This window comes from Dipodomys ordii, unplaced genomic scaffold (genome assembly GCF_000151885.1).
Source record: "Dipodomys ordii isolate 6190 unplaced genomic scaffold, Dord_2.0 Scaffold1000003786, whole genome shotgun sequence".
In the NCBI taxonomy this organism is placed as follows: domain Eukaryota; kingdom Metazoa; phylum Chordata; class Mammalia; order Rodentia; family Heteromyidae; genus Dipodomys; species Dipodomys ordii.
The window spans coordinates 23,065-34,518 of record NW_012287403.1 but is presented as its reverse complement, the minus strand read 5'-3'; the positions used below and the strand labels follow the sequence as shown (position 1 = coordinate 34,518).

Here is an 11,454-nt window from a genome sequence, read left to right as displayed (position 1 = left end):
ATTTTTTTTGTTCCTTTGGTATGTTCTTCCCCCAAGGTATAACCCCTGTTTTCACTGTATTTGTTTGCGGTACCCTGCATCTTGTATATACATTTTTCTAATTTTGGGATAGAAAAGGAAAAACCAAAAGGCTTAAATAGGGATACAAGATGACCCATTGTAACAATGAGATGTACAAGGCACTAGGTTGAAAACCAACTTTGCCATTTGTGTGAGGGAGGGTGAGAGGGGTTGCAGATGTTAGGAGGAAAGAAATGGTAGGGAAAAAACAAAGGAGCAGGTAACAATGCTCCATAGGAAATATAATCACATAACTGTAACCCCTCTCTAAACTATTTTACAATGCAAAAAGATTAAAAAAAAAACAAGTAGTGCCAACAGTGAAGGAGGAAGCTGACAGAATGTGAGGCCTGTGAGTTCCTGTTCCAAGACTAGCACAAGAAAGGCACAGTGGAGAATGAGTTAGGTGTATCCCATCAGTTTTGAATTTAGACACCAAGCATGCAACACAACAAACCTTCATCTCAGACATAAAGATAAAAGGGGTAAGAATAATTTCAATTCAAAGAACCATGTCAGCAAAGGAAAATTGATCAGTAAAACAAACAAATTCCCAGATACAGCATTTGAAAAATGGTGAGAGACAGATGGAGAGAGGGGGACTGAAAGAGAAGAAGACACAAGGAGGAAAATATATAAAAAGTGAGAGAAAGAGAAATGATGAAAGCTTATGAGTAGGAAACAGAATGAAGAGAGTAAATAGAGGAAAAAAATCTTGTGAGGACACCTTAGAAAAAATACAGAGGGCTTTCTAGGAAATATTATCAGGTTTTATGTAATCAAAGACCAGGAAGACCAGAAGTATGTATGGAGAGTAATTTAATTACATATATCTTACTAAATAATCTCTAACATTTGAAGTTGTGTGTATGACCACACTATTTCAGAAACTCCAGTAAAACCTCTTTAACATAATTCAACATTACTAATAAGGAGGTGATCTCTGACAAGTTGTCAGCAAATGTCCACTTTACATGACAAGTGACACCCTCAATGGCATTGAATCACAAAACAAGTGTGACTACTTTATCTCATATCAGAAAACTCCAAGCAAGTCTGCCCTCAATAAGACAGATTGTAACATTTTATAATCTACTCATTCTAAAAACCATCTTTACCTGATTTAGGAGCAAGTTCTTGAAGCTGAATCTTTTTTTTTGTTTTTAAATCTTGGATAAACTTAGCTTCCTAAAATGGAATGTAAAAAATGAGATATAAAAAGCAACTCACCAGAGATCCTCTCATTCTTTCTTGCTGTTGACAATGAAGAGAAGATTCTGGAAGCATGGCTTGGAGAAAAGGCAATTGACATAGTCAGGAAAGAACCTGTGTGATTATGCCCAGATTTTCCTGCTCAAAACATTATACATGGAGTGAAAAAACACAAAGCCTTCTTATGGGCGAAGAATATTGGATGTCTCAAGTAGAGTATTAAATGCTCCACTGAAGATGACTCCACAGTCCATTAGTTGGTAGACAAACAGTATTCTAGGTTAATATACATACAGAATTCATAAAAACTCAGGTTCCTAAAAATAATTGAATAATTAAAACAAAAATCCACACCTTTAATACCACTAGTTATTAAGGAAATACATTTAGGGTTGTATGAATTATTTTTCTATTCATTAAAATGGATCCTAGGGCTCCATTGAACTGTTTTTTCAAAATTATTGTGAACATACTGTACAGAGGAGTTACAATTACATGGGCAAGATAATGACTACACTTCTTATCCAGCATTGTAGCCTCCTCCTTTGTTTCCCCTTCCCACCACCTCCTACCCCCACCCCCTCCCACATCCTTTCCCCCCCACCAAAGTTGTAAAGTTCATTTTCCACATAACAACTGTACGTCTCATTGTTGCAATGGGTCCACCTGTATCCCTCTTTAAAGGATTTGTTTTTTCCCTTCCCCTCCACAAATTATGGCAACATCAAATACAGTGAAAGCAGGTGTTATACCGTGGGGGAGGGACATACAAAACAACAAGGAAATAATCTTATAAATGTGTTAGAAACAATTGCATGAAAGAAAAAAAAATTCGAATATATATCTTAGGATTCATTTCCCTAACATCAAGTTAAATGACCTTTTCTGCTTGACTCAGTCATATACTAGTTATTTCAAATGAGGGAAACCATGGGACCTATGTTTCTTTGGGCCTGGCTTACTTCAATTAATATAATTTTTTCCAAGCCTTTCCATTTTGTAACAAATGGAGCAATGTCATTCTTTCTGATGGAGGCATAGAATTCCATTGTGTATATATACCACATTTTCTTGATGCATTCATCTACTGAGGGGCATCTGGGTTGGTTCCATATCTTAGCTATGGTAAACAATGCTGCAATAATCATAGTCATGCAGGTAGCTTTAGTGTGGTCTTGTTTGTGAAAATTTGAGTAAATGCCCAAAAGTGGGATTGCTGAGTCATAGGGGAGCTCTATGTGGAGTCTTTTGAGGAGCCTCCATACTACTTTTCAAAGTGGTTGAACAAGTTTACACTCCCACCAACAATGCAGTAGGGTTCCCTTCTGTCCACATCCCCTCCAGCATCTGTTATTAGGGTTCTTGATTATAGCCATTCTAACTGGAGTGAGGTGGTATCTTTTGCACTCTGCCTTATTAATTTATATATTTAAACTCCATGGAGAGAATATACGTTATAACTCAATATTACCTCACGCACAATTGTACAGGAAAATGTATAATACATATTACTTGTATTATAATATTTCAGTAATGGTTTTCAAATGGCACATTTACCTGCATCCAAATTCTTGGAGCACCCTTGAGCAATAACTTGAAATTTGTCATTTAGCCTACTTTATGTAATCAGTAAAGGTTATGTAAATACAGGTTTGAGAAGTCCCTAACGGTCACTTTCCTAAACAATTCTGTGAAGAATTGTGGCCATTCTCTGGGAGATAAAGGGCTTAGTAAAGATGAAACATGAAATATTAGTCATAGGAGTGACAGAACACCAACCACACAATCACAGCAAAGAACCAGAAGATTAAAATCTTATGTTGCACAAATAATACTAACACAAAATTCTAAGCTGAGGACACCCCAAAATACAGATTTATAAAAATAAAAAATGATTTAAATACCTATATGCTTTTTCTTATATTTATTGTTTGGCTTTTACACAGGAAATGCTACTATCCAGAGGATTTTTTTTACACAACTATATGGAAGAGAAACTCTTTATATAAAATAACATAAACTTTACAGTGACATATGAAATATGAAAATCTACTCTGTAAACTTCAGTTAGGTCCTTTTTGCTAAGAAACAGTATGAATCACTTAAAAACAACATTTGTACATTCATTTTGGATTGTTACACGTCACAAGAATGGTTTCTTACTTTTAAAAAGTTACAAGAATTTTCTGTAGGCTAATTATCCATATTCCATTACTCAAAACCACAAGTGTTGTAGATTTCAGGGTGGGATATTTTCTTTTTGTTTTGAGATTTAGAGTATCCTCCTTAAATTTAAAGTCTGCTATTTCATATTATTTCATTACAAACATAATCTATGTTTAAAAGAGTTTATTTTGTAACTGGGCTCTGGTGGCTCGTGGTTGTAATCCTAGCTACTCAGAAGTTTGAGATCTGAGCACCACAGATTGAAGCCAGCTGGGGCAGGAAAGTCTAAGAGACTCTGATCTCCAATAAACTACTAAAATACCTAGAAGTGGAAATGTGGCTTAAGTGGTAGAACATTATGCTGGAACAAAAGGAGCTCAGGGTCAATGTCCAGTTCGAGTCCAAGAACCAGGTCCAGCACACAAAAAAGAGCATTTTATTGTACTGTATTTAAATTCTATTGAACAATTGTTTTGGAATACATATTTAGGCAGTCTCTCATTTTAAATGATGTAAATTAGGCTCAGTAATCTAGTGGAGAAATTGTAACTTGTCAAGGACAGATAAAGTCGAGAATATCCATGCTAGTAACATTTTAAGCTAGGAAAATCCATAGGAAGTGCAAAGCATAAAAGGGATCAACATGTTTCACTAACATATTTTAAAGGAATGTTCAAGCTTCATTGACTTCAATTTCCATGAAGAATTTCTTAAGTGAAATAATACTTCTTTGAGCAGATTGAGACAAAATAGAGAACACTACCTAAAACCTCATTATACGTTACATCTAAAAAACACACCACTTTGAGCAAGAAACAGTACTTTAATTTCCTTCTGTAACACGTCATGACAAACACATTCTCAACTGCAGGTAAAAACCAACGCTATAAGGCTACTATCAGTATATCCACCGGTGAGACATTTGAGAGATCATGTACAAGAATTGATAGTGTGAACAGGCTGAATAAATTAGTAAGAACAGAGATAGATAGTTTCACTTGTGACAATAATTCCTCCACCACAAACCACAGCCCCATGTCCCTTCTGAGCACTAGGTTCTGACTGATTCCTCAGGCAAGTTCATTTCCCCTCCTACTAGTTAGTGTAAACCTTCCAACAGCATCAAGTGATTGGGAGAGTTAGAGGAAAGAGTACCACCTGAGTCTTGTGTTCTAGGAAGTAGAACCAATCTTTGCTAAGGCAAGGAACCTGAAAACATGTCCTTCCTTTGCCTTTCTGCCTCTTCTCTGTAGGGCTTGTCAGAGTTGACAAGGTATCCTTCTTCAAACATTGCTAGGATTCATTGCTTAACTAAAAGAAAAAATAACAGGACCATCACACACTACTGTAATATCTCATGTAGACCTGTTGCTTGAAAGGTCGTGTACAAACACGTGTGAACTAAAGCCAGCAGTACTAAGAAAGCTAACAATGCAGGAGAAGAGCGGAGACACCTCTAGGAGAAACAACACAGAAACCCAAAATACAACTGCAATATAAATGGAGTCAAATCAGGCACACCCCTCACAATTTTACTGCAATTGTTACCATGCTCATCTTACACCTGGGCAAAGATAATAAAGTCGCGTGTTAACAGCAGAATTTCACCGTCATGGAAATCTAAATGCACACTTTCTCCTATTCTGGAGAACCTCCCAACTAGCTGTCAGAACGTTGCAAGCCAGTTTCTGACACCTGGAGTCACAAGAGTTGTGGCAGCACAAACTCTTGAACCCTGAACAAATCATTAGCCCCAGGCTGGATGAACACATGGAGGATCAATTTCACCTTGTGTTTTGTATCCAGCTCGCAGTTCCTACCTGATATTGGTTCTGCAGCCTGAGATCCCTTCAAGTTACACCTCCTAAGCTCCACTGAAGAGAAACCTTCTAGCAGCAAGCCAACTGGAAAGGAACTGGAATTTGCAGTCTGGAAACACCCACAGTGGGTGGGGAGGCACATGCGCAGAAGGATCTTTGCCCTGCTTTAAAAAAAAAAATAGAGAATACAAACCCTGCACTTTCAAAGGATCTGTGCTGCAACATAGACTACAATTCCCACAATGCATGGTGCCACTCTGAGAGGAAGTATTTTCCATTAATGCTAGTCCCTTTGTCTTAGGACTGCAGGGATGCATGGGGAGGTTTTCTCCTGCTTGCATGAGCATAGGTGAGGTTTTTTTGTTTGTTTTTAAATGAAAATCACTATGTGTCTCCTGAAACATTTTTAGAATATCCGAGAAATGGACAAGTATTGGAACCATGAAATAAGTTGACTTTTTAATTCTTAGATCTACTAATGTAATTGAGGTTATGAGATTCTTTGCTTTTGTTTGTGTTTAACAGATAAATTCTGTTGAATGTAAATTACATCTGATTTCTTTACATTTTGGAATAGCTCCCTGTTCAATATAAATAGGTATTCGCAGGCACTAAACTGATTCTTGGATCATTTTTCATGCTTTAATGTATACACTGCAATAAACTAGCAGAATTGCTAGATTTACAGCATAATCCTTGCACCATTTAATTTTTTTAAAAAAATCTAATAATTTCCCAGAAATGCCCAAATTCCATTTTTGAAATCTTAAGTCGTTTTTGGCTCTTTCCAAATTTTTCCGTTATTTTAAGATTCTTTTCTTTTCTTTTAATTTCTTTTCTTTTCTTTCCTTTGATGTTCATTGTTGCTCTTGTGGCTTGAACTCATGGTGTTCCCATTACCATTTTTTAAACAATTTGTTCAGCTAAATAGTGAAATGCATCCTGTGGGTGGGAGGAATGCTCTTAGAGCATACACCTCACCACCATTGCTGTTCAAACAGATGGTGGTTTGGGGAGATCAGTGGAATGTGGGTGAGGTGCAAGTGTGAAGTGAAAGGTAGGTCTCTGTGATGCTTGATTGCTTGCCCCAAACCAGTGTGTTTTTGTCTTTGTTTGCATGCGCTATTTCAGTGTGAATTCCTCCCTCTTCTATGATCCTGAAAGTTCCTCTCAGTCACTCTAAGCTATCTCATATTGTCTTCCCAGGTGTTACCCATTAGACTTTGGAATAAATCTTTGTTATCCCAGGTCCTGAGTGTGGGAAGAGTCAGGGGCCACTTCTAGAAACCAGGCTTGTGTCCTGACCTCTGACATTTGCCACACAGTCAGGAATAGTCAGGCATCATTTGGGACAACACAGTTCCTTTACTGATAATGCAGCATCACCAGAGAATTCCTAACTTCCTGGTGAAAGCTCCCTAGGAATTTGTCTCAAAATAAATGTGTAGGCCTAATCGTTCCAGGCCCAGTGATACACCTATAGTCCAAGAACTTCTAAGGCTGAACAGGGAGAATCATTCAAGCTCAGGAGAAGAAGGCCATTCTAGGTAACATAGGAAGACTGAGTCTCAAAGAAACACAAGTGTAGCAGTTCTTTACCAGAGACTCTGAGTTTGATTCCCAGTACTAGAAAAACAAAACTAGCCTAATGCACACCATTTTAAACTAATAATACATCTCTTTTATTGCTGAGCGCACAATTTCCAATTTTTCTTTCTAATCACCAAGCATGAAACTGCAATTTTATAAAACTGCTAGATGACTGTCGAGGAAGAACATGCTTAGTTTCCTAGCTCTGTGAAGATCCATGAGAGTAGAAAGCAATATTAGGGCATTTCTTACCTATTCCAATGACATCAAAGACATGTTGCTAGTGCTCATTGATTTGCTAAGCTGGTCATCCATATTGACAGTGGTCATATTGCTGTTGGCCTTAGCAACTGCTACCCCATTTTCTTCAAGTGGGACTTGATTGCACTGAGCAGGATTCTTTCCTTCATGCAGTCCTGCATGAGGAATTAAAAACAGTAAGCTCCATTATTACCCCAATTCCTTTTAATTATTTTTTCAATTCCAGTCCCGCAAATGCATTTTGTCTTTACCAATAAATAGGTCCATGCCTTTTAATGATTTTTGTAATTAAAAAATTTTCATTGTCCTATGACAACACAATTTTCTAGGGAAAGGCTAAAAATTGAAGAAAGACCCTATAAGCATATTTGCAATGTGTTAATTGTTACTTTCTTAATGCAACAGCCTCTCTAATTTCTTTCCATCCTAACTTACTTGAGAACCTACAAATGGATGGAACTCAGTTTAACTATAAGAACATGAGTCTTGTTATTTATATTACATCTGGGGCCTAGTGACCACAAAAGGTCCTTCGGTAAACTATTAACACTCACTGCATAAATAGTGAAGCAAAAGAGATTTTTTTTGTTACATGAAAAACCTCCCCAAGTTTTTCAGAGAGAAGCAAAAGTACCAAATGTAGAACCAGGAATAATTACTGACGGTGCTGATATGTCAGAGAAACTATTCACATCAAGGTGAACTGTGTTTTTAGTTTATGACTGAACTAAATTCCTTTCGTTTTGGTCCCCTTCTTTGTAGAGATCTTGATTTCTTTGGTTTTTCAATCCCAAATAATTTAATAATTTTACTAATATCCCATCTTTGAAAATGGATCTCACCTCTTTGGGTGCCTGTTTAAAGGCCCTGATATTGGTCTTGGGTTCTTTTGAGATGAGATTAGTCAGAAGAGCTAACACTTGTGCAAAAGAGCTGAAAAGTTTACAGGTTTTATGAAGGAATTTGGGTGGATTCAATTGACTGGGTGAGTTTGTACTGATTTATATATAGCATTGATTTTATATTTTATGTTAGGCAAATGTAATCTTACTGCTTACACCAAAGCAATATATGTGTGTTTATATACATAAATGTATGTCTATATGTCTGACTGTCTTCAACATAACTGCAAATTTTTATTTTAAAACTATATCGAACTCAAGTAATTGGTATAGCTGGTATCTCAAATAAAGAAGGCAGATATTTTTTGCCTCAGACCATCAGTATTTATTGAGCATTTAAAGTGTACTAGGCACAATAGAACATACAGAAAATATTGCCTGCTCTAGAGGATCTTACATTCTGTAAGAAAAAACAAATGCACCTTTTCAAATGACATTTTTGTTTGCTGTTTTCTGTTATGTACCAAAGAAATATTCTGTAGGATGAGATTTAGGTATAACAGCCTCATCATTATTGCGAGAAGAAAGATTTAGTGGCAAAAATGACAGACAGACCATTTGGGATAGAGTTTATAAGAGATACACAATCTCATCAAGAAAGGTAAGATGTGCTGCAGTAGAGGATGTTGGAAATAGTTTATGGGATGCAAGCAAAGGAACAAGGGATCTTACAGAGTATGTAGAGCCAGAAAGATCATGTGGCCATTTCCCAAGTACACAGCCACTAAGACAAGTGACAAGGTAGAAGGCTTAAAAAAAGAAGGAAGTCCTATGCACCTGATAAACAGAATGACCAAAATCGAAGGCAAACTGTACCAAGAAATTCTGAAAAACCAAAACGGATTAGGAAGCATAGAATTTACAGTTAATGCTACCCAATGTCATATGGGCCAATTTTTCACTCCTCAAGGGAGAAAAAAACACTTTTGCTTTTGAGGTGAGGGGAGAATGGGGAGTATGGGAGGTATTTGGTAGTTACATTAGTATTTTTGTTGTTATGATAAACTTTGCACTTTAACTCGGTAAAAGCCTATTACCTGCCAAAAGGGACTAAGAAACAATTTTCTAATAATGTACAATCTCCTTAGAGGAGATTCAAACTCAAAAGAAAGATTTACATGACAAATAATAGAGAAAGTAGTTGAAAAGTCCATTCAAAAATGTTTTATTCCACTTAAATGAACTTAATACATGTGTTCTTAACAATTATGCTTGATTGTTCATGAAAATTTCAAAAGACATTCAACAAAGCAGGCCATCATCTTATTTCCCGGTTAATTAGTTTTATTTTACAACACAGGTGTTTGAGGCACATAGCAAAAATGAAAAAAAATCACAGAAGGATAAAGAATCTAAAAATAAGTTAAATACATAGGGTTTTTTATTGTGAAAATACTGTACAAAGGGGTTCAATAACATGGACAAGATAATGAGTACATTTCTTATCAAGCATTGTAGCCTCCTCCTTTGTTTCCCCTTCCAATCCCTTCCCATCCTCCCCCCATCCCCCAACCCAATCCTGCTCCCCCCCCACCAAAGTTGTAAAGTTCATTTTTCCACATAACATCTTCCACATATCATCTCATTGTTGCAATGGATCCACCTGTATCCCTATTTAGGCAATTTTTTCCCCTTCCCCTCCACAAATTATACTAACCTCAAATACAGTGAAAGCACATGGTATACCATGGGGGAGGGACATACAAAGCAACAAGGAAATAATCTTTTAAATTTGTTAGAAACAATCACCTGAAAGAAAAAAAATTTGAATACATATCTTAGTGTTCATTTCCCTAACATCAACTTATCTGACCTTTTCTGCTTGACTCAGACATATACTAGTTATTGCAAATAAGGGAAACCATGGGACCTAAGTTTCTTTGGGCCTGACTTACTTCACTTATATAATTTTTTCCAAGTCTTTCCATTTCCCAAAATAGGGTTTTTTGTTTATGGCTTTGCTGAATATACATGAATAGTCAATACCAAGCAGTTCATTTTTACTACACCTTTACTTTTACATCAGTTCTTAGGTTGTCTAAAACATTGAAATACAAATAAAATGTGTAGCAAAAATAATTTGAGCAAACAGCAGGTAACTTCACAAATATTGGAATGGGAACTGTTTCTGCCCTTTTCCAGAGTTAATTGCATCACAACTTTGTCTGAAAGAACACTTCTGCTGCTGTAGTCAAAGGTGTGCTCACTGAAATAGACTCTTCCACAGAAATAAATGATTCCAACTTGGAATAGCCATGGAATATCGTTTGAGCCACTACAAGGGCTCCAAAACTTTATAATACCCACAATAACTACAACTGTGACTGGAACCAATTTCCCTCTTATTCCCCACCAGTAGAAACCAATATGTAGGAAGATTTCTTTGCTTAGACATGGCATCAGTTTCAACACTGGCCCTTGTGAAGTCACCATGAACCAAAGCACATGCCAAACATTTATAACATTTAAAAATTCCACATCATCATAGTGGCCATCTCATGATGAAAACGGATAACTCACTAAATGTTAACAGGCTCTACTCTCCTAATATGAAACAAACAAACAAAAAACACATGGTAATACAGAAATTAAAATAGAAGGAACATAACCCACATAAAGTATAAAGTTCAGCAATGACTTCATCAAAAGCTGTGTTTTCAAGAAAGGAAACTTCCTCTGGGGAGTTCAGAATCTCATAATAGAACACTGAGAAGTTAAGGGTCAGACACAATCTGATAGGATGCATTGGTTGAATTTCCTTTTTGCTGATCTCAAAAACTTCTTGGTTTGCTTGGTGTGACTGATTTACAATTCCTTTCTTGTCATCACCAGCAGCAACCTCAGACATGATGTGGTAGCAGTCTTTCTTCATTCTCAAATAGGAGACTTTGCTCTCTGCTTGTGAAGCGTTAGGGATCAAAAACTTTCCCAAAAGAGACAGTATATCATTGCAGATCTCTTAGCTTGTTCTCAATTCTTTCTGTGATCTCAAACAATCTGCTGATTTTTCTCAGCACCTTCTGTCTTTTGCTCAATACTTGAAACTACCCTCCAAGAGACCTATGGGCTCCAATAAGCAGCTGAGAGAAGATTCCTTTCCTCATTAGGTAATTCAGCTTCTTGCTCACTTACAGACTTGATGCAGGCTGCCATGTCAGCATTTCGCTCAGCCTGCTTGGCCATTTCGGCCTTCTGCACCATGTCATTTCTTTCCATGACTGGATGTTCTGTGTCCTGAAGGTGGAGGAAAGACAAGGGGTCATTGGTCTCTGGACGGTGGCATAAGCAGCGGTGAGGCTGAGACTCTGTCCCTAGATCTCACAGCTCACAGGCTCCAGCAACTCTGCAGACATGGGGCTTCTTCAAATCCAATTTTATTGTTTTTCCATGTCACCAATATCCTTAATTTGCCCTGAAAATTTCACCACAGTTAAAGTCCATTT

General features: G+C 37.0%; 1 pseudogene; it reads right to left on the bottom strand.

The window, feature by feature from the left end:
- Positions 1–1,178: 1,178 nt before the first annotated feature.
- LOC106002871 lies at positions 1,179–11,227 on the bottom strand (annotated as a pseudogene).
- Between the last annotated feature and the right edge of the window lie 227 nt (positions 11,228–11,454).